We start from the raw sequence: 27,682 nt of genomic DNA, 5'->3' as shown, positions 1-27,682 counted from the left end.
GATACGATGAGAACCAAAACAGTATAGAAATAAAACATCATAGAAAAATATGTGAAATATTTGTATATCTAAATTACCATTACCACATCGCAAATATGTGTTTTAGTCAACGATACGACACTTGACCCATCACATCAGTACTGCGACTTATTTGTTTGATGCATCTATGACTATGTGTGAAAACATTAAACAATATAACGGTCTCGTAGTTGGAGCGCAAGAGAGTACAATGGATGAAGTCAAGGTAAAGTTGGCTAGTGGCAGGCTCAGGTTGTTTTTTTCTTGTTCTCTTTGTTTCATTAACAGGTCCATTTTATGTAGAATAATGTTCTGATGCAACAAGGTTTGGGCTATGTGTCGTTGTTGTAAGGTTTATCCCTGATGCAAAATGTAAAAAAAAAAAAAAGGTCGCCCTTTACGTGCTTCAATTGTGCGAGAAAAAAAATAAAGCACATTCATTTGAATGATTTTAGCTTGTGTGCGATTTATCGCGGGCACGGGTCGGGTAACGGGCAAAATATTAACGGGTCCGGGCGGGTGCGGATTTAATTTTAATATCACCACAGGTGACGGTCGGATCTGGTGCTGAACTTCTCGGGTGCGGGCGGGTCTAAAAAAATGGACCCGTGCAGGACTCTGGTTTGCTTCATCTTTTGATAAGTTTTGAAGTTTTGTTCTGAAAACGGAAGGTTGGCCTACTTAATGTAACTGTGGTTCATCACATTGCACATCACGACATTACACACTACGTGCATGTGCAGGTCAATAGGGGGATTCGACTTCATGTAGCCGCCTGCAGACGTCTAACGTGATTATTTCTGAGATTCTGCTACGTTTTCAACCCGGAATTGTGCATATGTCATGTCGGGAACACCCACTGGCATGCGTTGACGGAACGCAGCTGTGTGTGGGAGCCGTAACAGCTTCTACACACAGTTGCGTTCCGTCAACGCATGCCAATGGGTGTTCCCGACGGTACCTATGCAAATGACTTGAAGTATAACCGTAAATTGATTGGTTGGTGCCGTCCGTCGATTGGCTTGATTGGCCGGTGCCGTCTGTCGGTGCAGCAAGGCAGCAACAGCTGAACTTCTCAACGCGAGCAACGCGACACAACGGACCCACAATTCAGTTCGGCAACGGATGACGTGAGCCCATGTTAACCTAGTGTTCATGGGCTTCGGAAAAACCTTTCTCTGAGTGAAAACATCATCATTCCGCGTCATTCACGTCACTTTATGTGTGAGTCAGAGGTCGGAAACTGGGGCTAGATTTTGCTAACAGAGTTGCCCAGTTAGGGGCTCGTCATCACTTTTGTCGTCACGTTGTAGTTCGTTTGTAGTCCATGTGGCCTTTCATGTCCAACAGTTTTAATGTGAACTTGGGAATTTGCCGTTTTTGTCACTTGAAAGCTGCATATCTTTCTTTCACGAGCATCTTACACTATATTTTAAGCAAATACAGTTGTTTTTTTAGGATTAGTGAGTGTATGTTTTAACCTTTGTTGTGGCATCCGTGTTTGTCACACATTCCGATGGCAAAGCACATGAACACTGTCGGAAAAACAAAGTAGCCATGGGGGCGGTCCTTGTCATTCCGAGGTGCTCTGAATGCACCATTAGTGAATGGAATGCGTCACCAGCACTGCAACGCACGCAATTGTGTGTAGAACAGAGTTTCCACTAGGAAAGAGGTTTCGTTTTCCGGACATTTTGATGATATGCCGGTCAAATATCCTATTATCGCTTCTTAATTACCTAGTCAAGTTGAGGAACACTGGAGACAGGCTATGTAGCTTAAAGAATGACATAATCAGGCTGCATAGACAGCAAGAGTCCGCTTCGTTCATTTGTTTTAAAAAGGCTACGTTGTTTGTTGCTGCTACCCACGTTATCTCCAGTGGTTCCACTGTTTAACTTGCACAGATGCGCACACACAAGAATGAGCGCTCACACCACTACCCCCTAAGGCTATGCCTCTTTATTTGATAACAATAAATTAAGAAATATTTCCTATTCTGGAAAATGTTTAGTTTCTTTTTCTTTCGGTCTGCGGTTCAATGATACCGTTTAATTGTGCCGGAAATTATCCGCGGACCAGCAATCTCCTCGTCGAGGAGGCCCTAACCCTGCAGATCATAGACAGAGAAAGCATAGGCCTACTGTATGCTTTGGTTACAGAACAGTTGCATGTCCAGTGTACACGGAGAATGACAGTGTCTTGGAGCGGCCGCAACCCCGCAACTCCACTTCCAACGTCATGATTCCGACAGATACGTCCGACACTTATGCTTTTTATCTGGTGGTGGTGGAGTTGACCAGACATCTGAGGCTTCAGACATTACCAATTTATCATCATCCATCGCGTCAGTCCTCTGAAAAAACTGTTATTGTTATTTGTTAATCACCATGTTTGAACCGCCTCACTCATTTGTTCATTGTTTAACATGGACGTTTTAAGCGTGCGCTTCCTATTTGAAATGTTTCCTACAGAATTTGAAATGCAGCATAGGCTATGCGTGTTGTTTAATAGCTTTCAAACGGTAGAGCCTGTACATTTAAAAACATAGCCAGAGGACGTATTGCTTTAATATAGGCTTACATTTTAAGGCTTATTCTCAAATTCAGATTGCGTTAGGGGGACGGGATTATTAGCCAATTTCAATCTGACAATTTGACCGGAGAGATTTAATTTTGTCGGACATTTCATTTTTTTCCCGGCCAATGTCCGGTAAATCCCGGACAATGGAAACCCTGGTGTAGAAGCCGTAACTGCTCCTTTGAGTACAAGGCGAAAAAGTTTCAAGAAAATGTTGACTGGGAGTCTTGCCAGTCTAAATACATGGACATTACAGAGGCACTGCGGCTACAATATCCAACCGGGGACATGGCTTTCTCTGTGGGAAATACAGACAGGCTGTGGACTCCGGTCGGCGGAGTGGTCACGTACATGTGGTACTCGTTTTTTGAGCTTTGTGAGGAAATCTGGGGTGGATCGCCAGTGACCAGCACCATCCCCGGTGGAACTGAGTCAATGGATATGGTGAACAGGGAAGATTCCACATCATCTCCTGCTAATCCATCACCCTAGCATTGTTGTATTATTGTTCTTTTACATTGTTACATTTTAAAACCACTGGCCTCAGGGCAGTCACTGTGATATTGCATTTTGCACAATTTATTCTTCCATCAATACAAGAGAAAGGTTGGTCTGCAAACTGTTTTTTGCTCCTGAAGTAAATTTATTTACTTAAAGGAATACGCCACCCCTAGGTGAAATTGGGTCACTCCCCGCAGTCCTTAGAGTTGGATGAGTGAGCCAAAGCATTTTATAGTCGACCCAGCCATTGTCCTAATCTAGAAACGGCCCTGTTATCTTTAGCTTAGCGTAGTCGCTGTAATCCGGCGATTCCATCTAGCATGTTGTTGCAAAAGTGAATCAAATAACTCAAGATTTTTATAATTATTTCTCGTAACCTGTACATTGAGTACAAATATCAATGCAAATTAACACGAAGGGATTTACTACACCAATTTAGATTTGGAACTATTTTCGGGCATAGCACCGGGAAAGCACCGCTGCCAGGCGCAAAGACATCACGCAGCATCTGAAAACCCTCAACTTCCGGCAATACACCAGCGTGACTACCAAGTTCTCTGCTACTAGGCTGACACTGACAGATGGGCTTTCTCTAAGAGTTCTAATGGCGATGAATATGGAAGATTACACGATAGACGAAGATGATGACTTCGACTACCAAGATCCAAGACCCTACCTTTTCGAACCTGAGTTTACTGAAGAGGAGTTGCGAGCTTTGGATCTGGGAAGAGAGGACGTTGCGACTAGTCAAGGCGAGTCGGATGAGAGAACGAGAGCAAACACGAACTGGTGGTGTGAGTGTGGAGTGTGCCAACTGAAATGGAGTGTTTGTGCTGTGCAGAGTGGGATAAAATACTACCATCGATGGTGGGCTGCGTGAAAAATAATTCTGTGGAAATGCATGGATTCCAGTTGCTGCTACTGCTAGAAACTGGAATCCATGCTTTTCCACAGAATTATGTTTGGAATCTGATCCCTTATCATACCTGTTCATTCTTACTCGTCGCTCGACTTATCGTGACTAAATTCATGATGGCTGCAAACGCTAAACTCTTTACACTGTCTGTATAAATCGTCTTGTAAGTGAACTACCAGTGCTTTTTCAAAGTTCTCAATGTCTCGTTTTAAATGTCAAGGCCCTTGGAAGTCTACCAATTAAGTATGGAGCTACTTTGAGCCTTGTACTGTAAATGGTGTAAAACAGTGATTTATTTGCATGGCTAGGCCGATGCCCGAGGCACCCCCATCGAAAAACTGTTGGTAGCATTGGTTAACTAGCGCCAGAAGCCGAAATGAATGAGCTAGGAGACATACGTTCACACTCGGTATAATGTTTCAACACACTTTAGGTCAAAATCACACCGGAATTCTCCTTTAAAATAGCCCCACATCATCACATATCCTTCACCATACCTAGAGCACTTACGAGGGTTTTCTAAGATTTCCCGAACATGCTTGTAGCGGGAACACGCGTGCACTGCTCTTAAAGGAGAATTCCGGTGTGATATTGAATTTCCTTACTTAGTATTGGATGAAACCACAACTTTCAAACAACTTTTTGGTTGGCAGATTCAAGTCACTATTCATGGGTTTCATCAGGTCCTTTTACACAGGTGTATTAATCAAGCACCATGCAGTGGGCATTCTGAGCCTGATCTATTTGTACCAGAGATTTTCTTACCTTTTAGGGACCGTTCGTTATTATGACCGCCGCTAGCGAAGCGGTCATATAGGGATTGTCATCATTTTTTTCCCCCGTCATCTACTTCCTGAAATTTTGGTCAACGATACCCAGGGCACCGAAACACCGGGGCACATGAAATTTGGTGGGTATGTAGCCCCACTAGACTTTTACGGAAAAATTTCGTTTGGTCCCCGGGGGCCACTCCCCCTCCGTGCTGGGCCCCCCGAAACCCAAAAAATGCAGTTTTTCCTAAATAACTACCTGAACCGTGGCACCGAGGATGAAGAAATTTTTATGGTATGTTGGTCTCAAGGGCCCACATCAACCTAGCCCATAATCACTCATTTGTGATTTGCACCCCCCCCCGGTAAAAAATGAAAATGCAATATAATTCTGCTTTAATCGCCCCTCTCTTCAGTTAAGAAGTTCAGAACTGCACCAAATTTTATGTGTATGATTAACCTGACATTCTCTGGGGGTATGCCAAGTTTCGTAGAATTTCATCCATGGGGGGGGTCTAAAAAATGAAGTTATGTGTACATTTAGTGACTGTACTGTACACTCATTGGCCTGTAGATGGTGGTGCACACATATACACACGCACACACACACACAGGCACGTATACCATCAGTATCGGCAATTAGAACGGCCGATACATAATTACAAATTCAGTAGGATTAAAGGAAAACCAAATATTCATCATAATAATTTGGCTGCATTTCCAGTATTGGCGTCCCGTAGTCGTTTGTCCACTAGATGGCGCATCGTTGCAGTGAGACGTAATTTTGTTGGAAGTTAATCTAAAGTGGGTTGGAAAGACACTACGCTTCCTACAAGGACAAGACAGTAGGCCTACAGTAGTTTACCGCAGAGAACGTCTAAGGGTAGGATGATTTCTGCATGACATGTAATTCCCATTTCCTCTTGAAGCCGAAATAAATCTGAGAATGCTTATCGGACATGCTTGTTTTTTACTGCAGGTAGGCTACGTTAATCCTATCAATAGCAGAACGTAGGTAAAATAATGTTACCATTAGCATGGTTGAGTGATGGAGGCCAATTTGATTATTGATGTATTTGTAGAAAACCATAAATGCGTTTATAGGCTACCAAGCAAATTGATAACAGCACTAATTGTATCTTTCGACTGTCATCTCATTTGCTTATGACCATAACCTAGGCTACTAACAGGAGCTAAGTGAGTTAGCCACAATACGTTTGCTACGTGATGGTTTTTAAATGGAAAATATATAGGCCTGAAAGATAACCTGTCTATGATGCATCCTAAACACCGGCCTGGGACATTTCTGCTCGAAGTCTCAAAAAGCAGTCAACGTTCATTCCCAAACACCCATATAGGCTACTTCAATCCTCTATTTTCAAAGGTGATTCAAGTAAAGCCCTCCTAACCGATATAGAGTTGTTCTGTCACGTGGAAGAGCCGACTAAATATGTATAATAAATGACAAATATTATAAGAATAACAAATAATCATATAGGCTACAGCTGTCGCCTACTTTGCCCCTTCCTGTTTGGTGTTGGACAGAGGTCACTATTGGTTTTTATAGTTCACGTCACTATTTGCATGAGCCACAACTAGAAAGACTTGCGATAATATCAAACATGTTTGATATTGTCGTAACGGCAAAACTAGAAAAGGACTGACTCCGACTGACTTAAAACCGCTAAGATTGGCACCTTACACTTAACGATCTAGTTGACGGGAGCGCGCTGCGATTCAAGTACAACTCCCATGATTTCTGTCCGACTTTGGAAATGTAGTCGCCGACTGTGAAAACAGACCAAAATCGTACAATGTAAGGCCGCCATTAGGAAGAGCATGGCTCAAAGTAAAGTAACTGAAACTACATAAATTCGTCAAAGTGAATAATTTGTGTCAACTCGCCGCAATGTAGATTTATTAACGCACCCGTGATGATCTACATCTCCATTTAAACCAGATGTTTTAGAGCGCACGTTGAGATGTATTCAGGGCAGGGCTGTACCTACACATATTTGTTGCACGTTTGAAATTACATTTCACGTAGCTGTGAATCACGGAAAGGGCGAATGAAGTGGACACTTCTAAATGGAACCCAACCCACTGTACAGTAGCTCAAGGTCTGTGGCTAAAGCAGCCATAATGAAAGCGTTATCATTGTTTGGATACTTCACACACACGTTTTTTAATCGCATAGACTACAACTACCAAGCTGGAATCAAAGCACATCGACTCCCCTCTCACACCCTAAACACGCACTTCGAACAAACAAAAAGCGCCTCAGTCTCACGGAATAGCCATAGGCAAAACTGTATCTGACCGGTGTAACGTTGGTACTAAATCATCCATCGCAAAGAATAATTTTTGTAGCACGTGCAACAAATATGTGTAGGTACAGCCCTGCCCTGAATACATCTCAACGTGCGCTCTAAAACATCTGGTTTAAATGGAGATGTAGATCATCACGGGTGCGTTAATAAATCTACATTGCGGCGAGTTGACACAAATTATTCACTTTGACGAATTTATGTAGTTTCAGTTACTTTACTTTGAGCCATGCTCTTCCTTACTTGAATCACCTTTGAAAATAGAGGATTGAAGTAGCCTATATGGGCAGGGCCGTGGGAAGTGAGTTTTGGTTGGGGGTGCTGTAGTCGGGGGGGGGGGGGTGTTATTGTATTTTATTTAAACGCCTTTCTCTGTTAATGGACAACAGCATACTGGCATTGCATGACACACAGCAAAGGCATACATCACTGTCAAGAACATTATGGCTACACTACAGAAAAAATGCGACAAAATGTCGCAAACCACAGATTGATACTAACGCAAACAAAGTAACCGTCTGCTATCTGACGCTAGGTAACAAAGTTGCTGTAGCCTTGCACCGAAATCGACGGTGAACACGAGAAATATAAAAATTTTGAACACCAACATTAATAAAACGTAATAATTATTGACGCTTCTGACATGGGTGTCAAAACAGGCTAAAGACTCTATCGCACAGCATATTAGACAGAACACATTGACTCAAAACATATGCATAACATAGGCCTACACAACGCAATATTCATAGGCTAGCTTACATTAAATTGATCCACATATCACAAATATAGCCTACAACAAATGCTGACATCATAAACGCACAGTGTAGCCTTTAACTTTCAAAAAGAAGAGAAAGAACGCTCTGAGGAGGCCACTGAAACAGGCACGCAAAGACACAGATGAATAAGTTCATCTACCTCGCTGAAGAAAGCTCTTGTTTGTGGATGGAGCTTACTTAATATCCATGCCACCTTTCACCGTGGTGCACCGAGACTCCCCGATAACACTATGCATCATTTTAAACTGAAGATTGAGGCGGCACGTGTTCAGCTCCTTGGGAAACTCACGGTAATATTCAGCTAGCCTACCTAATATGGCATATTGTCGTACCATAAAGCTAGCGTCATAGGATATCTCCCTCAGGTTTGTTTTGTTAATTTGTTTAGTTTTTGTTTAGATCTCCCAGGTCTAATGTAGGCCTAACATTTTTAGTGCATAATAGAATAATAGACAGGGGGACGGAGAGCTTCTTTTTTTCTGATCGTGAGTGGTATGACATATAAATACGCGTGCTTTCCTGCAGGGGGTGCTGTCGCACCCCTACTTCCCACGGCTATGTATATGGGTGTTTGGGAATGAACGTTGACTCAGATGCTTTTTGAGACCTTGAGCAGAAATGTCCCAGCCCGGTGTTTAGGGTGCATCATAGACAGGTTATCTTTCAGGTAGCCTATATATTTTCCATTAAAAAACCATCACGTAGCGAACGTGTTGTGGCTAACTCACTTAGCTCCTGTTAGTAGCCTAGGTTATGGTCATAAGCAAATGAGATGACAGTCGAAAGATACAATTAGTGCTGTTATCGATTTGCTTGGTAGCCTATAAACGCATTTATGGTTTTCTACAAATACATCAATAATCAAATTGGCCTCCATCACTTAACCATGCTAACGGTAACATTATTTTACCTACGTTCTGCTATTGATAGGATTAACGTAGCCTACCTGCAGTAAAAAACAAGCATGTCCGATAAACATTCTCAGATTTATTTCGGCTTCAAGAGGAAATGTCATGCAGAAATCATCCTACCCTTACGGCTCGTGTCCATTATCGCGGCAAAGCCCACCGCGCCGCACATAGCCCATTGATTTCCTATGGAGAGCGGCAAGGCGTGGTTTACGCTTCCGCAATGCCCCTTGGGAAGGCGGCGCGGCCATTCGAACAGAGGCGGCGCGTCAAGAAGTTGGGCTCGGCTGAACTATGCAAATGAGAGCGGTCAGAGAATGTCTAATAAGGGGAGAACCGCCACTCCATAGATATAGATTAGTCGACTAATCAAAGAATTAGTTGTTAGAAAATTAGCCTAGTCGTTATTGGCAGCACTAATCCCATCGTTTACAGAGAAAGAAACAACTCATTCTACTAGCATTCGCTCTGTTGATAGTTTAGGCCAATCTTTCAAAAAAGATTATTAAGCTGATTGTGTTCATTCAGACGCTGAATAAACATTGATGAAGCTGACCCTGGAAGATTTATTTGGGGGGTAAGTTAATGCTGCAATTGCCATATCAAAAGAATGTAACCGTGAGCAGTAGGCAGCCCCTTAATCCGGTGCCCGGGGAGCAGTTGGGGTTAGGTGCCTTTCTCAAGGGCACTGGGATGTGAAATATGCAGAGATGCAGGGTCACCAGTTGTGCTAAGATCTGGTTCAAACTAATACTCTTTTTCATCAGAGTGGCAATATGGCAGAGTTAAACCGTATGGGGATACTAAAGACATGCAGATGAAATTGTTACGAAAAAAAAATATGCGACCATGTAACATCGTGTAGCCAGTTGCATTCTCGCTCTGTCTGTCTCCTCCTGCTTCCCTTACACACTGGTCTCTAACGAAGGGGGCGGGCCAGGCATGTAGCTATCCATTCATTCAGATCCTGGTATTAGGCCATGGTATAAAGGTGCCTAGTAGGTCGGACTGTCTTCCTCTCTGTCTCTCGCTCGGTTTGTCCCTGGGTTTCACGCAGGAGCCAATCGCCAGGTATGTTGCAATTTCGCTGCATTGGTTAAGCTATTCATGCCTAGTTTTAATACTTTACCCTTTCCATCTGTAGCTCAGCGTCTCCCTTACTCTGCCGTGGCTGTATGGAACCTGACCTGTCTAGCATTAGATAACTCTCCCCTGCAGGTATGCATTTCCAAATATTTATTATCTCCCTTTATTAGCCTTACGGAGTCTTAATTGCTCTTTGTTTATGTATGCTTGCAGCTTATGACGACGGCATGGCGTGTCTGTTTTAAGCGTTCTTTAGGCCTACTGGCTGATCAGTGACTGCAAGTGTTGTATGTATGAAACCGGAATGTTGTAGCTTTTGGTATGGCATTTGAGACACTTTAATATACTCTAAGTGTTGACTATTTATGTTACAGGTACCATGGCTTCGTCAAGTTTGTTTGTTTAGTGCGGTCACGCTGCTGTCTTGTCCATAGTATTAGTTCTCACTTATTTTTGTGTTTACGTCATCACAGCTCCTCCGCGTCGCGGTAGCTGACCTGTTTGTGCTGCTCTTTGCTTGATTGGGATTTCCCAGGCGGGTTTGTTTGTTTGTTTTTGTCTGCTGGTCTGTTTTGATTTTTCTTTTGTGTGTGTGTGTATTCGTGTTTTCTGAGTTTGTAGTGTGTCTAGCTTGTATCGCAGCGAGGATTATTTCCCTGGCTGAATAGCTTTACATCTTTAATTGGTTTAACCTACATGCTGGTGTTTTGTGGTTGCTGTGCTCCTTTTTTGATCAGTTTATGTGTTGGCAGGCCTGTGGGTTATCTTCGGCGGGGGGTAGCTAGTCACCTGGTGGCGGGCTTGTGAACTTCACTCTGGAGTGTACTATGGAATGTCGGTGGTGGCTTGCTGTGACAATGGTGTAACACTTTTCTGCAGTGAGTGCACGTGTGGACACCTTCCTTGATAGTCTGCTTCCCCCCTCCATCCAGGTAAGCCCCGCCTGCCAGTATAATTTTCTGTTTTATTTTGGTGTGTGCAACATTCCCAGCTGATGTGTTAGAATTGCTTGTGCTATTTAACTCATGTCATGCATCCTACACGACAATAAAAAAAAGATACAATAAGAACACTAAAATAAAGTATATTTTTATATGTTTCTAACCCCTGCCAGTTATTTTCAGTTTCAGCAACAGATCACACCACACTCCCCCCTGCCCCTCCCCAACAGTGCTTTCAATAAACGGACATTTGATTTGATTGGAATTCACGTGTCTGCCTTTTTGTATTTGAACCTGTGCATATTGATGACTAAACTGGGTTCAGGATACCTGGTGTATTGTTCTGGAGTCCCTGGGCTTTAGATCCAGGGTGGCGTAGTCGACACAAACAGTCTCCACTATTGATCCGGTCACAATCGCATAGCCACAAATTAGCCGAGACTATCTGTGAAAAAAAAGAAGAAAATGCATTAGATGCCAGCTTCCTAAAAGCACAAGAACAGCTGTGCACCACTGAGAAGGTGTTTAGAACGGCATAACACATTGGCAAAAAAAATCGCCCATACACAGATCACCCTTCGCTTATCGACCTACAGCGCATGAATGGTCTTAATATGGGGAGAGTTTTGCACACTAATGTCACATGCACAGAGGTTGGTAATTTCATCTCAGAAGAAATTAAACATGCCCTGATAACCAGCATCAGAAATACAAGGCCCAAAGTGTCCATCCTGATATATGAGAGTACGACACTAAGCAAAAAATCTTGTTTAGTTGTATATGTTCGCACATCGACCCACTCACTTTTTTCTTAGAGGTTATTGAGCTAGAACAGACTACTGCAGATGGCATCACTGATGCATTGCTCAAGTGTCTCATGGACAATGGGTTAGACAATGAGTTTCTGAAGCTTTCTTGGCTTCTGCTCAGATGGGGCATCGGTGATGCTGGGTAGAAAGGCAGGGGTGTATGCAAAGCTAAAGGCCAGGTATCCAGCAGTGGTTGGCTGGCACTGCCTTAGTCACAGGCTAAAGCTGTCAGTTGGGGATGCCGTAAGGAGCTGTGTGGAAACCAACCACTTCACCAGTTTCCTGGATAAGCTGTACTGTCTTTATAATCAGTCCCCAAAGAATTTGAGGGAACTGGATGAGGCTGCATCAGTAGTGGGCACACAGTTCAGAAAAATAGGTTGTGTGTTAAATGTGAGATGGGTTGCCTCATCCTACAGGACAGCTGAGGCTGTCTGGAATATGTATGGTGCTATGCACCAGCACTTTATCAGTGCTGATAAAGATACATCGAGGACCTTGGCTGAAAGGTGTATGAAGGGCTTGCAGCTAAATTATCCTCAGAGGGTTTTGTTGTCAATTTGGGACTAATGTTGGATGCTCTAGAGGAGCTGAAAGACTTGTCTGAGGCATTACAAAACAGAGAAATTCGTCTCTCAGAAGGGTTAAAGAAAGTTAAACGTCAGGCTGATGTCTTAGCAATGATGGAGACACCAGGCCCTCATTACCAGATTGCCTGTCAGGCTGTTCAGGATGGAGTTAAAGGGGTTCCTTGAAAACTGGTGGGAGACAAATAAAAATCAATTGCGAAAAGTTTTTTCATGCACTCAGTTGTAGCATGCAGTCCAGGATGGTCCCAGAGCATGAGCTGGAGCTTTTCAATCAAATAAATGTGTTGTCACCTGACACCTGGCCCTCTCCAGTGCCACTGTTGTATGGAGAACAGGAATTGAGGCAACTGTGTGATAGTATGGCAATGAATTACTGGAGTGTCAAGGGACTACAAGGAAAACCCAAACATGGCAATTAAAGAGGGTCTTCTGAAATTAAAACACGCAGTAGACACACTGGCTGTGATGCTATTGTTTCACCACTGAGAAATCAGCTGAAGATTGTGAATGTGTCCTCTTTAATGTTCATAAAGTTAGTGGGTCCACCACTAGAGTTGTGGAACCCAACTAATGGCGGCTTTACATTGTATGATTTTGGTCTGTTTTCACAGTCGGCGACTAAATTTCCAAAGTAGGACAGAAATCATGGGAGTTGTACTGGAATCATGGCGCGCTCCCGTCAACTAGATCGTTAAGTGTAAGGTGCCAATCTTAGCGGTCGGAGTCAGTCTTTTTCTAGTTTTGCCGTTATACACAATATCAAACATGTTTTAGTCTTTGACAGACTTTGGAAAGATTTGCAAAGATTTGGAAAAGATTTTTGAAAGACTACAGTCTCAGACCCTCTCACATCTAAAGACAAGTAATAGAGTTTTAAGTCACAGACTATGATTTTGCAATAACTAGGGATCTTGCAGGGTCACTATTTACAAGACTGCAACTAGATTCCTTTAAATTATTACCCATCGTGCAATAGATAAACAGGAACTGAAATGATAGCCTACTAAATTCAAAGTCATATTTTCGTGTTTCTGCAGCATTGTTTCATGCGTGACATCTCTAACCGATATGGAGTTGTTCTGTCGCGTAGAAGAGCCGACTAGAAATGAAATAACAAATGATCATATTCATGGGTTTCATCAGGTCCCTTGCTACAGCTGTCGCCTACTTTGCCCCTTCCTGTTTGGTGTTGGAGAGAAGTCACTATCGGTTTTTGGGGGTGTGCATTGGCACTGCCCTCACAATTCGGTTCGATTACGATTCACCAGGTAACGATTCGATTCTACGATGCATCAAAATTCTACTGCACACAACAAGGCAAATTTTGAGGTCATGAGGCAATACAAGCAGTCAGATATTGAACAACAGATTTTATTGGCTGCTATGTGTGTATTATCACTCAGTCTCTCTTAGCAAGACAGTGTGGAGTGTACAGGAAGAGAGAAAGATTAAAGGAGGAAGTTAGTCTTGAGGCTCATCAGGGACGCACAACCTTCCTCAGTTCAGGAGTAGAGAAGGAGATTTCGGAGTGTCTTCAGGTAGGCTGTAAACAAGATGTTAGGCTAAGCTAAATAGGCCAATGAAGAAGAGAATGAATGTTGTAATATGATCTAAAGATGGCTAAGACTAATATCCATCTTCCTATCCTTGCAGGTCCTGAGTGAATGGGGTTGGGGCTTCACCCGCACAGATCTATTGGATCTTGTGGGGGATTACATTCGGAGTATTGGCTGTGAAAGCCCATTCACTGATGGGAGGCCAGGGAGGAAGTGGTTCAAGCGCTTCATGAGGGATCAGCGCTTACCATTCAGAAGTCGCAGCAGTTTCCAGTGTCTCGTGCCGGAGCCTCATCTAACAGGAAATGCTGCTGGGAGTTGCCTGCCTCCATTCATTGTGTACAAGGGAAAACATTTGTACTCCTCGTGGTGTCAAGGCGGTTCAGATGGAAGCCGATATGCAGTCACAGACCATCGCTGGATGGAAAAGGTAGTGTTTCTGGAGTATTTCAACAACCAATTCTTGCCTGAACCTGCTTTTCAGTTTTCTGACCCGACATCACCCAGAATCCTGATATTTGATGGGCATGCTTCCCATGTGTCCCTGAGCCTTGCCCGGAAGGCAAAGGAAAACTATGTGGTGCTGCTTCGTCTTTCTTCACATCTGACACATGACCTCCAACCTTTGGATAAAGCAGTGTTCAGCGCTCTTAAGAAGGAATGGCAGAAACGACTGCGTTTCCATGCAAGGGTTTCGAGGGACAAGATTAAGAAAGAAGACTTTCCAAAAAAACTTGCAGATGTGCTGTCTGCCTTAAAGCCTGACAATGTAGTAAGTGGATTTAAGAGTACAGGGATTTTTCCATGGAATCCAGAACGTGCCATGGAGGAGTTGCAATAACACGCCATTTGCCAAAGAGCATAGGCCGAATGAGGAGCCCCTGACAACACCTCCAGCCATGCCTGCAGCTGAAAATCTCCCTCTGCCTACTGTCCCATCAGTGAACATACCAGCAGCAGCCACTGTTCCAACAACAGGGGATAATGACTTCACCTCACAAATAATCCTCAATGTTGAGAATATTCCTGGCTCCAATTAGCCTGGGTTTTCCCATGCTGCCTTACGCGCGCGATTTTATTCACACTGCTAGGCAGCCTGGATTCCATGGAGCAAATTTTCACCTCAGTTAGGGGACCAATCACAGAACGGAGGGAGGGCAGCAAGACGATGACAACACACCGAAGCCATTATGAGCTACGTACAGAAGCATTTGATAGACATTCGTAGCGCCCAATAAACGGCTCTTCGTAAACCACGTTTCAAATACGACAAAATTAATGTCTAGTTCCCAGATCCCATCTCAATGAGATGAGGTTAGCCAGGCTAGGCTCCAACATCCTAAACATAACAAACATTGAAATTTCCGGGTCCCAAACTAAGCTTACATCATCCCTGCTCCCAAACACCCCTTCCAACACTGTCTCCACCTCAAACACTGGAGTGAAGTACTTTTTCCTCCAACATCTGAAACCGAAAGAAAAAGTAAATCCTGCAGCAAAAAGAAAAAGAATATCTAACATGAAATATGGAGAATCTCTTACCTCAGAACAGGCTCTAGAAAGATTGGAAGAGTGAAAAAAAGAAGGCAGCAAAACCAAAAGAATAAGATGAACCCCACCAACACAGACAAAGAAGAACAAGAAGAAGAGACTGCTACTACAGAGACAGCTACAACATCTGAGGTCACTACTACAACTCAGGGATTTGCAATAGAGAAGGACACATACTATGCCGTCCCGTCATGTTCACCAAACCTTCCGCCTACTATATTGCACGAGCCTTGAATGCATTGCCACCTAAATATGAATGGGAGAGATGCGTCATAAAGTTCCTTGACAGAGGCCCAAACAACACCTACAACCTTCCCTTACGGGAGAAGGTGGAAGATGTGTAAAGGAAATTCATTCTTTGCCAAGCAAAGGTCTTGCACTCTCAACATCTTGCACTCTCAACGCATCAATGAGACTCCTCTGAAGCCATGGGTCATCATTGTCAACGATGGCCAGGTTTGCTGTGCACACTGTACATGCATGGCTGGCATTGCAGAGTCATGTACAGTACACATGTTGGGGCTCTACTAGGGCTGGGCGATATGGCTGAAAACTGTATCACGATATAAGTATTTCATATCAGTCGATATCGATAATTATTTTTTTTGTTTTTAAATCTATTTCAGATAAGGACCAGATGAACTTAAACTTAACTGAGGTGATTTAAAATCAGAGGAAGGTTATCAATAAAAGCAAACAGGGAAAAGAAATAGCAACACAATCATGAAAAACACTCAAATAAATAGGCTAAAGCGTACTACATACTCGCCACACCCGACCGGTAGCGCGACAACGTGACGTCAAAATTGCGTCATTTCCTCTGTCGCACAAGAAATTTCAGCCTCGCGCAGGCAGGTCGTGCACAGGAGATTTTTTTTCAGATGCGTGCGACAAGCAGGATGAGCTTGAAGCCAGGGAGATCAGGGAGCATGCGTGCCTCTATACAGACATCAACCACATTCAGGCATTTCATATAGCCTAGCCCACATCTTAAATAAACATGTTTGAATAGTCAGTTTGAGAAGAGAGGGAAATTAACCTGGCTAGGTTACCAGCGAGAGTTTGTGATTTTTAAAAACTTTGCTGGATAAGTTAATGAAGCTACCAGAGAGAGGGAATTAATATGAAAGAGTTAGGACCCAGAGACATGGCAATAATCCAGCAAAAGGTAACAAATAGGGGTGTAAAGATTAACCGATACGTATCGGTATCCGTTTTTAACGTGTAAGATACGGCTACATCGATATGTAAAGCCCTGTATCGGAATAAAACTGAAATGAACCGGTCGTTATATCGATTTACTTGTTACAAATCGGTTCATAACCTTTTCTGCTCGCGCAGACTCTGATTTACGTTGCAAGCAGCGCGTTCATCCCACTTCCTGTTTTGAAACTACACGTGGCACGGATTTGTGGGTAATGAAGTTCGTTTTGGGCTACACTCATTGCCCAAAGTAGTCAAAGGACTTCATTACCCATACATCTACTACAACTTAAGCACGTGACAACTCGGACACTGTCGGTGTTTGACAGTTTTAATCTTTTGTTTGTCAAAATCCAGCGCGAAATTAAACACTTACTATAGCATTCCTAAACGGCAACGATAGTCTGTTGAGTAGCCTTACGTTTGATGAAGGTAATAATTTTGCCCTTGCTGCTAAAACGATGTACTTATTATTATTTTGTTCATATTCACTCAGACTTGGAACAGGCCCAGTTTATTGATATGTAGGCCTAGGCCTATTTTGTTCTTGTAGGCTATGAGAAAAGGCCAAGATTGTCTTAAGCACCGTTTTATTTTATTTCGGTATTGTCTTACCTCAACAATAGGCTACATTTCCTTGAAAACAATCAGATATAACTCTATACAATCTATAAAAATGTATTTATGTTGTATTTGGCTGCTTTGTTTGGCTGAAATGTAGACTATTCTTTTTTCATTTCAATACAGTATATGATACAAACCTCAGTTTAGATAATTATATTCACACATTTGTTTTTGCCTAATTGACATGACCATGCACATTGATAATATAAAATGAATGTGCACCTTAAGCAAATGATAAAAAAAAATCTTTCAGAATGCTTTCCATTCTTCAACTGTATCGAACTGCATCGAATCGCATCACATCGAATCGTACTGAATCGTTTTTTATGAACATGTATCCTTTCTTGTATTGAATCGTGCCCATGTATCTAGATGTGAATCGTATCGTCTTTTACATGAGAGATTCACACCCCTAGTAACAAAGATATTTATTTTCAACCAAAGACCTGAAAAAATCTCTTTCCGCCTCAGGAGATTACACAAACTCATCTCTCAGCACCAGCTAGCTAAAATTTCCCTCGGGATGAATAAAGTATCTATCTATCTAGCTGCACACACCTTGGAAACTAGATGGTAATGATGGTAGTTGTGAATAGCAGCAACCGAAGTCTGAAGTATCATCACAGAGGGTAGTTTTTACTGCCATTGAGGCCAATGCCAATTCAGGAGAATATTGCAACTAGTGTCGCGACCACCACGTGTTGAGGTAGGCCTACTTCTATCGCCTAATCTGGTAGAGTTGCACATACTAGCTACAATGCAAGATATATTTAGCCTATTTACTTATGGACAACGTAAGGCAGCGTGTGTGTTGCTTTTTAATTATCGAATGTTCTATCGAACATATTTTTTTTATTGATATCGATTACATGTATATTGCGATACATATTGCTATCGTTTTATCACCCAGCCCTAGACTCTACTATTTAAGATTGAGGCAGCAGTCCGCATCCGTGGAAAAAAGACTGTAACAGATGTGCCTGCTTACTGGAATGTCCACGGAGAGGTCACCCACAAGATGGACTTTACTTCTGCTAAAGCTCAGAGGATTGCTCTGGACAGTCATCAATGACTGACAATGACTGGCCTACGGACACGAGCCAGCAGACACACGCCCCAAGCCACATTGGACGACTTGTCGCCACTGCTCCCTGTTCTCCATAAACATAAGGCAGTTTTATGTCGACAATGGACACCTACTATAGGTTTTCCCGAGATCACAAATTAATTATTTTGATACCTCGAGATAACAAGGTGAAAAAAATAATGATATGAAGTGGCCTCTCTCGGCTTCCGTAGAACAGTCTAAGGGACTGTACGATATTTACCGGGGGGGGGAGGGCCTAAGATAATTTTTTAAGCCTTAGGGGAAGGCCCAGGAGAATTTTTTTGGCCTGGGGGGAGGGCCGAGGAAAATTATTTTTTCCTGATCCATGATATTTTTTTCCCCTGATCAATGATCCGTTTTTCGATATTTTAAAAGGTTTGTAGGCCAAAACATGTTTCACGTCTCTTTGACAGAGTGGGCGAGTCCAAAAAGTCGCAACCCTACCTGAATCTCCCACAACTCCCCTCGTAAGCTTGCAGGTCACCCGCGGTTATGAGTCATAAACCAAATATTTTAATGATATTCGGGTCATTTGCGGGCGGGTCAGTTAAAATTAATTAAATATATATTTTCTACAAATAGGCCTACTTAAAATATCACGAGAAGGCTAGCATCAATACAGTAAAGCATCAATACAGTAAGTCAACAGTAAAGAAGCTGAAGACGCGAGTTAAAATAATAAAGACACCCCTTCAGGAAAAGCGATATAGGCTATGGGAAATATTGTGAAAAGTTCTTAAAGAAGATGACAGTAGTACAAGTTATGGTCTATGTAGGCCTACTTCTTGCGAAGCCATTTAAATGTGTGACAGCCGAAACGGGCAGCCTGCAGGAATAAATCTTATGGCACAGACTACACAGCCATATCTACCCGTATATATAGGTTCGCGCATGCATAAAAGTTACCTTAGTTCGTTGTGTTTGTGACTTTAAACAGTGGATGTGCTTTAGTAAAGCTTTGTGCTTCATTCAGCATTTTAAACCAGTTCTTACGCTAACATTTTGACCAGCAATGTATCTCTCTTGCCTACCTTGCCTCCCCATTTCTATTTTCGAAAGAAGTATGTCCATGGCCAAATCTTATCCTAGTGTTCTAATCCTTGGTGGTTGCGTGCGTGCTTGCGCTCTTATTCTCATTCTCTCTCCTGCGCAAACATTATGTCCTGCATGCCCGCGTGTAGTTCTACTGCATAAAGTTTCGCAAATAAATTAGTTTGTTTTACAGAAATGGACTACTGCATGCAGGCTATAACCAAAAGCACACATTTTGTAAATAAGCGGGTCGGGTATAATTTTGTCCTAATTAATATTCGCGGGTTGATTAAAATATCGGGCGACCACGGGCCGCTTGTGACCAAACCCGCGCAACATTGGTTTGTAGCCCCGTGTGTGTGTATGTGTGCTTATGACATTTGCTGGCCGTTTTAACCTTGTAAACGTCATTTTTTGACCAGTTTTATTTGATTCACGTAGGGGGGAGGGCCTAGGAGAATTTTTTTGAGCCGGGGGGAGGCCCCTGGAAAAAAAAATTTGACCAGGGGGGAGGGCCAGGCAGAACATTTTTAACCCGATCGTCTGGCGACCGCCCCCCCCCGCTAAATATTGTACAGTCCCTAACCAGTAGACTATGATAAGTTAGCAAATTAAGCTACTTTGTTTACAATATTTACTGCTTTTTATTCAGACTTTTGTGCACATTTATTTATTTGAGTGTTTTTCATGATTGTGTTGCTATTTCTTTTCCCTGTTTACTTTGATTGATAAGTGAGGTGATTAAAATCAGAGGAAGGTTAAAGTTTAAAATAAAAGTGTTTAAATTAAACTTTTTTCCCCTTCTGGTCCTCGTGAAATAGATTTCTTTATTAAAAATCAATAATTATCGATATCGACTGATATGAAATACTTATATCGTGATACAGATTTCAGCCATATCGCCCAGCCCTAGTGTGGGTACAAGAAAGACTGGGAAAATGAATATTTGTGGCTGAAAGGTGTTGAGGGGGATACCGAGAGGGCTTTTTGTGACCTTTGCAAAATGTCCTTCTCAATCGGACATGGAGGGGAATACGATGTCAAACGACACAGACTCACGGAGACTCACAAGAAACGTGTCCAACAGAAAGAAACATCCAAATCTATGGATGCTTTCCTCTGACCTAAAAACTACTTTATAGCTGACTAAGTGACTGCTGCAGAGGTGACGAGTGTGTATCACACTGTCCAACACGCTACATCATATCGAGCAGGAGATTGTGGCACAAAGCTAGCCCCAACGATTTATCCGTACTCAGACATTGCCAAGAGGATGGCCTGTGGTCGGACGAAGGCAGAAGCCATTATCACGGATGTACTTGCCCCTGCCTCCGTCGAAGATTGCTTGAAAGTCCTCAGAAGACCACTGAATGAGCAACGAGAGGCAACAACCAAAGGTAAAGTTAAAGTTATGTTCACGGATGTAACTGTAACATTGTTGTGTGTTAGCTATTTGTGTAACATTAGCTAGCTAATGTTAACTAATCATCTTCTTCTGCTGGTATGTTAAAAGCATAGACTGTAAAAAATATGGACAAAGCGTCTGTGACGTCACCCATAGATTTTCTGAAGAACGGTTATGAAGCCGTTTATTGACCTCTCCAGATTAAGTCCCGCCTCCGTAACTTCCGTATCCATCCAACTTCCGGGCGTGGATTGTCTATGAGAAACATGGCGTTTCAAAATATCATACCGGTAAAACATCTGTAGGTAGCGAAGTTGAAAAAGCTGGTGGGCAGATTGGCCTACACACTTCTGCCATATAGTTTCCACTGGATTTTTTGATTGTCGGTGCCGTTTAAGTAGTATACTATAGACTATACTACTTAAACGGCACCGAAAATCAAAAAGTCCAGTGGAAACTAGATGGCAGAAGTGTGTAGGCCAATCTGCCCAGCAGCTTTTTCTACTTTGTCACCTACAGAGTTTGACAGGTACGATCTTTCAAAACGCCATGTTATTTCCCATAGACAATCCACGCCCGGAAGTTGGATGGATACGGAAGTTAGGAGGCGGGATATATTCTGGAGAGGTCTATAGAGCTGGTAAGTCCCGCCCTTTCCGCTATCCCCGCTGGACCTCTAGATTGAAAAGTCGTTAATGCAAGTGAATGTGAGAAAATAATTATTTTCTGGTCCCGTTTGAATTTTGCCATGAATGTGAACATATGTTGTCTGTGAATTTTTAATATACATTTTTTTTTTCATAGGTTTTTTTTCTTTTCTTTTTTGTTTACATATTTTGGGTCTTCCTGTACAAAAAAATATCTGCATTCAAAGGACAAAAACGACTACTGCCATTTTTCTGAAGTAGAATGCAGTACACTAACATTTCAGTAAATATTGCATTACTACGTAGTGCAATGAAGTTTTTTCCTTGTCCAAAGTACTGTATTTTCCTGCATTTGAACTGCACATATTCTTCCAAAACTGCAGTGTTGACAGTTGGTTTTATATTTTTTGTATTGTAATATTTGAATATTTACATACTGTTACACCTTAATTGTGCTTCATCCAGCCAAAACACAATCTGTGGAGCCTGGCCCTGAAGAAGAGGAGCACGAACTGTCTTTAAGTACAAAAGAGGGTTAGTAGATACAGTTAGAACAAAATTATTCATACCCCTGGCAAATATTGATTTGACTGAAACGGACACTGCCACATGCCAAAAGGTTGTAAGACAATGTGATGGAATAAAAAAAAAAGCGTTTTTATCTTTTAACATTTGATTGTGATTTCATCCTGGCATATGGTTTTATTAAGCACACAGAAGGGTGGAATATAGCTTATTATAGCTTAAATCACACCTGCACACTGCAAGCATTCCAAAAAATATATAATTTAGGCCACCTTCATCGATCTATCCTTATACAATACCCTAAAAAGTACCCGCGCTCAAAATAATGCGTCACTCTGAACTGTGATTTCATCCTGGCACATGGTTTAATTAAGCACACAGAAGGGTGGAATATAGCTTATTATAGCTTAAATCACACACTGCTAGCATTCCAAAAATATATAATTTAGGCCACCTACATGGATCTATCCTTCGAAAATACCCTAAAATGTTGCTGTTCCTGCTGAGGCTGGTGCCAATGCTGCTGATGGTGCTGCTCCTGCCACTGCTGCTGGTGATGCTGATGGTGCTACTGCTGCTGATGGTGCTGCTCCTGCCATTGCTGCTGCTGGTGCTGATGGTGGCCTTACTGATCTTGGTAAAACATTTGTTGTGAAAACAGTCTCACATTGAATCCTGATTTTAATTTTGCTTCCCCCCTCCAGATTTCCCTCATTCATCACGGCCTGATCTCTATCTGTCTACCCTTTTATCAGGTAGGTTTATTGAAATATCTCCAAAATGTTATCTAGTTATTATGACAGATTTATGATATTTGAAATCCAGGTATATACACATATGTGTAATGTACTGTATTTGTTTGTGTTTCTATCCCAAAGTATGGCAGAGAATATAGAAGGTAATCAATACATCAATAAATTATTCAGTTGAATTTGAGTACAGGACAGTACAGTACAGGAGGTATAATGCAATGCACATTGTCTATCAAAAGATTAGCATATATATTTTTTTTACTATTTTAATTGTTTGATCTGGGTGATTTAATAGGTTAGCTTGTCTGCTAAGAAGGGTTGTGCTGGAATTTGAGATAGTGGAGCTATAGGAGGAGGTATTTTCTTATTTTCTGTGTCTCATAATGCTATATCATATTGTCAGCACACATCTCATTTCACCTTAACAAAATGAATCTGTTTTGGGTGTTTTGGTGTTGGTGTGTATGTGTGTATGCATTTAAGACAAGACCAAAATTCAGGCCTAGGAATATAAGAGAAAAAGAGGCGGTTCCATATGGCAAAATGGAAGAGCATAGAGACAAAGGTAGTATTTCACAAACTAAAAGAAAATATTTGAAGGAATTACCAGTGCATGAAAATGCAAAAAATAAAATATCATATAGTTAAAACAGATAATGCAGTGCTATACAGTAGGTTGATAGCTGTATTGGTTGCTATGGAGGTTGCTAGGTAGTAATTGAACTGGACATGGATGCTGATGGATGTTGATATAGGTAGTTTATAGGGCTGAAACGATTCATCGAGTTACTCGAATAACTCGATTACAAAAATTACTCGAGGCAAAAACCCTGCCTCGAAGCCTCGTTAAATTCCTATGACGCGCACTATACGCGCAGGGATCTGATTGTTCCACACGGACCGTTGTTCAGGAAGCACACCACTAGCGCGTGAATTGTGATACATTCTGAATTTAGCTGGCGCGATGGCGGAGTCAAGATATCCATAAATGGCAGAGAATGTCAAAAGTTTTCAAGTAAAGTTTTGGGATCATTACATACTCAAAAAGGAAAAGAACAAGCATCTGAACCTAAATATCCACTCCATGCTGTTTCACCAAGCGTCAACAAAGTAGGCTAGGCTATTTATCAATCTATCTAGCCTATCTATCATCTATCTGTAGCCTATAGCCTACATTGATGTTGGCTGATTTTAATCACATACTGTATTTGTAGCGATGTCGTGATGGCTTGTTTAGCTTTGTTTTTAAGTAAGTAAACTTATTCACGTTCAATTGCAAGACAGTATGCCTAAAAAAGAACCCCTCACACACATGCATGCACCCTCATCTTTCCTCACGCACCGCACGCGTGCACACACACACACACACAGGTTGCTAGGTTAGCAAATAGGCTCACCCCAGAAATGATTTTTTAGTAGCCTAATGGTAAAATTATTTGTTAGTAGCCTAATGGTAGGCTATGTTTTAGTAGCCTAATGGTAAAATTATTTGTTAGTAGCCTAATGGTAAATGCTGCAGGTGTAGAAATCTACATAAAACAGATATTTATGTTGATGTCAGGTCTAGATTACAGCATGAAACTTGTTGTAGGCTACATATTTATACATTAAATTGCTTTCCCTCTTCTCCCTCCCAGCACTTCACAACATAGTATGGACAGCTTGGTTCGCCCAGCTAAGTCATGCACAAGAGGCTGCAATTTTACAGAGAGCATTTTGAACATTATTTAATTGATGGCACTGGCACTTAAAAACACTAAATGGGTAAATTGCAATAAATGGGCTTAGTTTTGTAGCCTAATCTTTGAGTTAGAATAAATACCTCTGTGCCAATTGCTTGATCATTTTACAGCTATGTCATTTTCGTTATGCATTATGTGTTTTGGTTGTTTAAAAATGCAAAAGAAAAATTATCCGATTAATCGATCGATAAAGTGCTAGATTAATCGATTACAAAAAGAATCGATAGCTGCAGCCCTAGTAGTTTAATTGATGTTGGCAGACAAATAGTTTTCATGGATAAGCTATGTAAAGTGACTGCATTGGTGGTTGCTAGGGTAATCATGTTGGTAATATTGGCAATCATGTTGGTTGCTAAGGTGGTTGCTAGTTTGACATTATGGCTTTAAAACTGTCTCAAACAGATTTCACAATGGATTAGGGAGAGTGAGGAGAGGTTTGGGCATTCACCCCTGGTGAATGCCACCTGGGTGAATTTCCCCCCTAAAAGTAATGTGCCTGTGTGGAGGATTGCAGGTATTTAACAGGACATGTACATGTGCAAAAGTCTTAGGCCACCTCTACATAAGATGCTTCTGCCAGGCTATAGGGCATGCCTTTAATTGACCAGGGTGGGTGCTGTTTTCTCATTACAAGATCTGTAGTAATAGTAGCACTATTCGGCACTGTTGATACATTTTAATGTAGAGCATGACAAATAAATAAACAAAATGTACATCATAGCATTGCCAAAACACATAAGGCAGCCCAAAACCTTTGCACAGTATTTTTTGTCTTGTACTATAACATGGTATACTGTCAACATAGAATTGTCAAAAGCTGTTTGTTCACAATTCTGTGAACAATGTAGTACAATTCTGGAAATGTTGGGGTATTGTGCAAAATGTAAATAAAAGCAAAATTGCCAGAGGCAAGGGCAAGGTCTTGCTACAATGTATATTCTCTATTTTCAACTGACTTGCTAATCTGTTGGCATCCCAACCAAAGCTACAGATCTGCGATCTCCCATATTCCCAACACTCATTTAGGACTTCCTTAGTAGGGTGTGATGCATTATGTCCTTTTAAATTGACCCAATAAGCCATACACAATTTCAGGCGCCTGAGGTTATGGCATTTCTTCTGTCTCTACTTGTAGCGCTGGTACAGGAGATGTTCTAAACGCCCTCTTCCTCAGATTCACTTGCAAACACAGGCTTGGTACATGATCTAAATCACCTGTCTAGAGCAGTGGTTCTTAAACTTTTTGTCTGCTTATCTAATACAGTCTAACCAGACAACAAATTAGGTCTTGCCGACGTCGGGGCGTGTGTGCCTGCCCGACATAAAGTGCGTCGGTAAGATGTCTTATGGAGATCGGTAGCTAATCGGCAAGATGTCGGGAAGATGTCGGCATTAGAATTATCGCCGACCGTGAGCCAACGTAAACCAAATGATCGCCGACCGTGAGCCAACGTAAACCCGATTAATTATTATGACCTATGCGGCGCGATCCCACTAGAGCGAGGAAAGCATTCGGTCTCCCGTTGACTTAACACTGGAACAGCTGATTTTCGCTGGAAACGCCACAGCATGCTTAAAAATCAGCCCTTCCAAAGTTAAGTCAAAAGGACCGAGGCGTCTGAATGCTTTTCGCCGCTCTAGTAGGATCCCACCGTTATATTAGGTCTTATTGATTTGTTTAGGCTAGTTGCTATCAGATTGTGTTCCAAGGATCAGGTTCCAAGGTGTTCGATCCCTGTATCAACAACACTCAATAACAGTTTATGTGATGTATTAATCACAAGAGCTAGTTGAGAAGTAGGCAACTAGCCCCGCTTGCTTGCGAGACTCGGTGGCTGCGCAGTCTGCAGCCGCTTCCTTATTTGAGTTGCCAGGTTTTACAAAAAAAAGTTTAAATTTAAAGTAATTGTTTATGTGTAGGGTGTAATTCATACACAATCTGACAACCTGGGAAATGTCAGTCTAACAGAAAAAAATAATGGATCAGTGATTTTAAAATTAAGGTTGATGGTCATGCAAATTAGGCTACAGGAGATTTCCGGGAGAAATAACAAAACAGGAGGGCACCGGGAGATGACTGTGAACATTTATTTTAACACATTTATTCTAACACATAGAAAACTACAACACAAATAAAAAAATCCCTCCAAAATAGTCAGTCAGTCTAAAAGAAAATAGTCAGTCAGTTCAAAAGAAAAATAGTCAGTCAGTTAGTCAGTTCAGTCCAGTCAATTAATTAATTGATGCTTGCTCGCCCCGCCTTTGCCGCCCCCCATTCCTGTCCCTGCTCAGCCGCAGCCAGTTTCTGACGGTCATTTCAGCATCAGCCTCAGTTGAATTTTGTTGAGCAGGATTTTTTAACACAGAACCTAAAACAAACAAAAAAATAAAGCAACAGGGGGAAAAAATAAGATAGTAGCACAAAAGTCTATATCTTCGTTTGATTGTTTCTATAACTACAATTCAGAAAAGTCAGAGCATTTTACAAAAAAAAAAACTTAAGACATTTGGTTGAGAATAGTGTGAGGACAGTATATAAATATCGAGAACAACTGATATAAATACAGACACCACATATGTGTTGAATAGTGACAGAATGTTGCTTCAACACATTGTAGAACTTACTCAGGAGAACCTGATGAATAGGCCTGGATTTAAGGCCTGTCTTCTCTCCCCTACCGCACCAGTTGAGCTGGGTTGAAAGATCTTGATGAAAGATCTTTGTACAGATTCTCCATACCGTTTCCTTCAAGGTTTTGCCACCAGACAATGACAGTTTAGTTATCTGTAAAGTAAAAGATACATTTGATTTAATTCCACAACCTGCTGTATTACATTGTCTTTGAAGCACTGCTCTCCCATGCCCACATCCATGGCTGAAGTGCCCTTGAGCAAAGCACCTAACCCCTCACTGCTTACCAAGTGCCACTGTAGCAGGCAGCTCACTGCTTTGGGTTAGTGTGTGCTTCACCTCACTGTGTGCTCACTGTGTGCTCTGTGTGTTTCACTAATCACGGATGGGATAAATACAGACCAAATTTCCCTCATGGGATCAAAAGAGTATCTATACTTTATATATAGGTGTCTTATCTGACGATAAATCAGGGCGTGTGTGCTTTAGAGATAGACACAGACAGGACATACCACTTTCTTCTTAAAGGTGCTATCGGTCCTAAGTTTGGCCTCAAAAGTTTCCAGATCGATCTTGCAGTGTACGTAGTGGGAGCATGTTCAAATTAAAGTCGTCGTGTGGAACAGAATTATTTTTTTGGAGTAATTTAATTACGTAATCCATTTTTAGCTGCAGTTCTCCGA

The sequence above is a fragment of the Alosa pseudoharengus genome, unplaced genomic scaffold (genome assembly GCF_046254945.1).
Source record: "Alosa pseudoharengus isolate Yale_2024_CS ecotype anadromous, Long Island Sound unplaced genomic scaffold, YU_APseudo_1.1 YU_APseudo_1.1_scf_3, whole genome shotgun sequence".
Classification (NCBI taxonomy): domain Eukaryota; kingdom Metazoa; phylum Chordata; class Actinopteri; order Clupeiformes; family Clupeidae; genus Alosa; species Alosa pseudoharengus.
Note: the sequence above shows the minus strand (reverse complement) of the source record.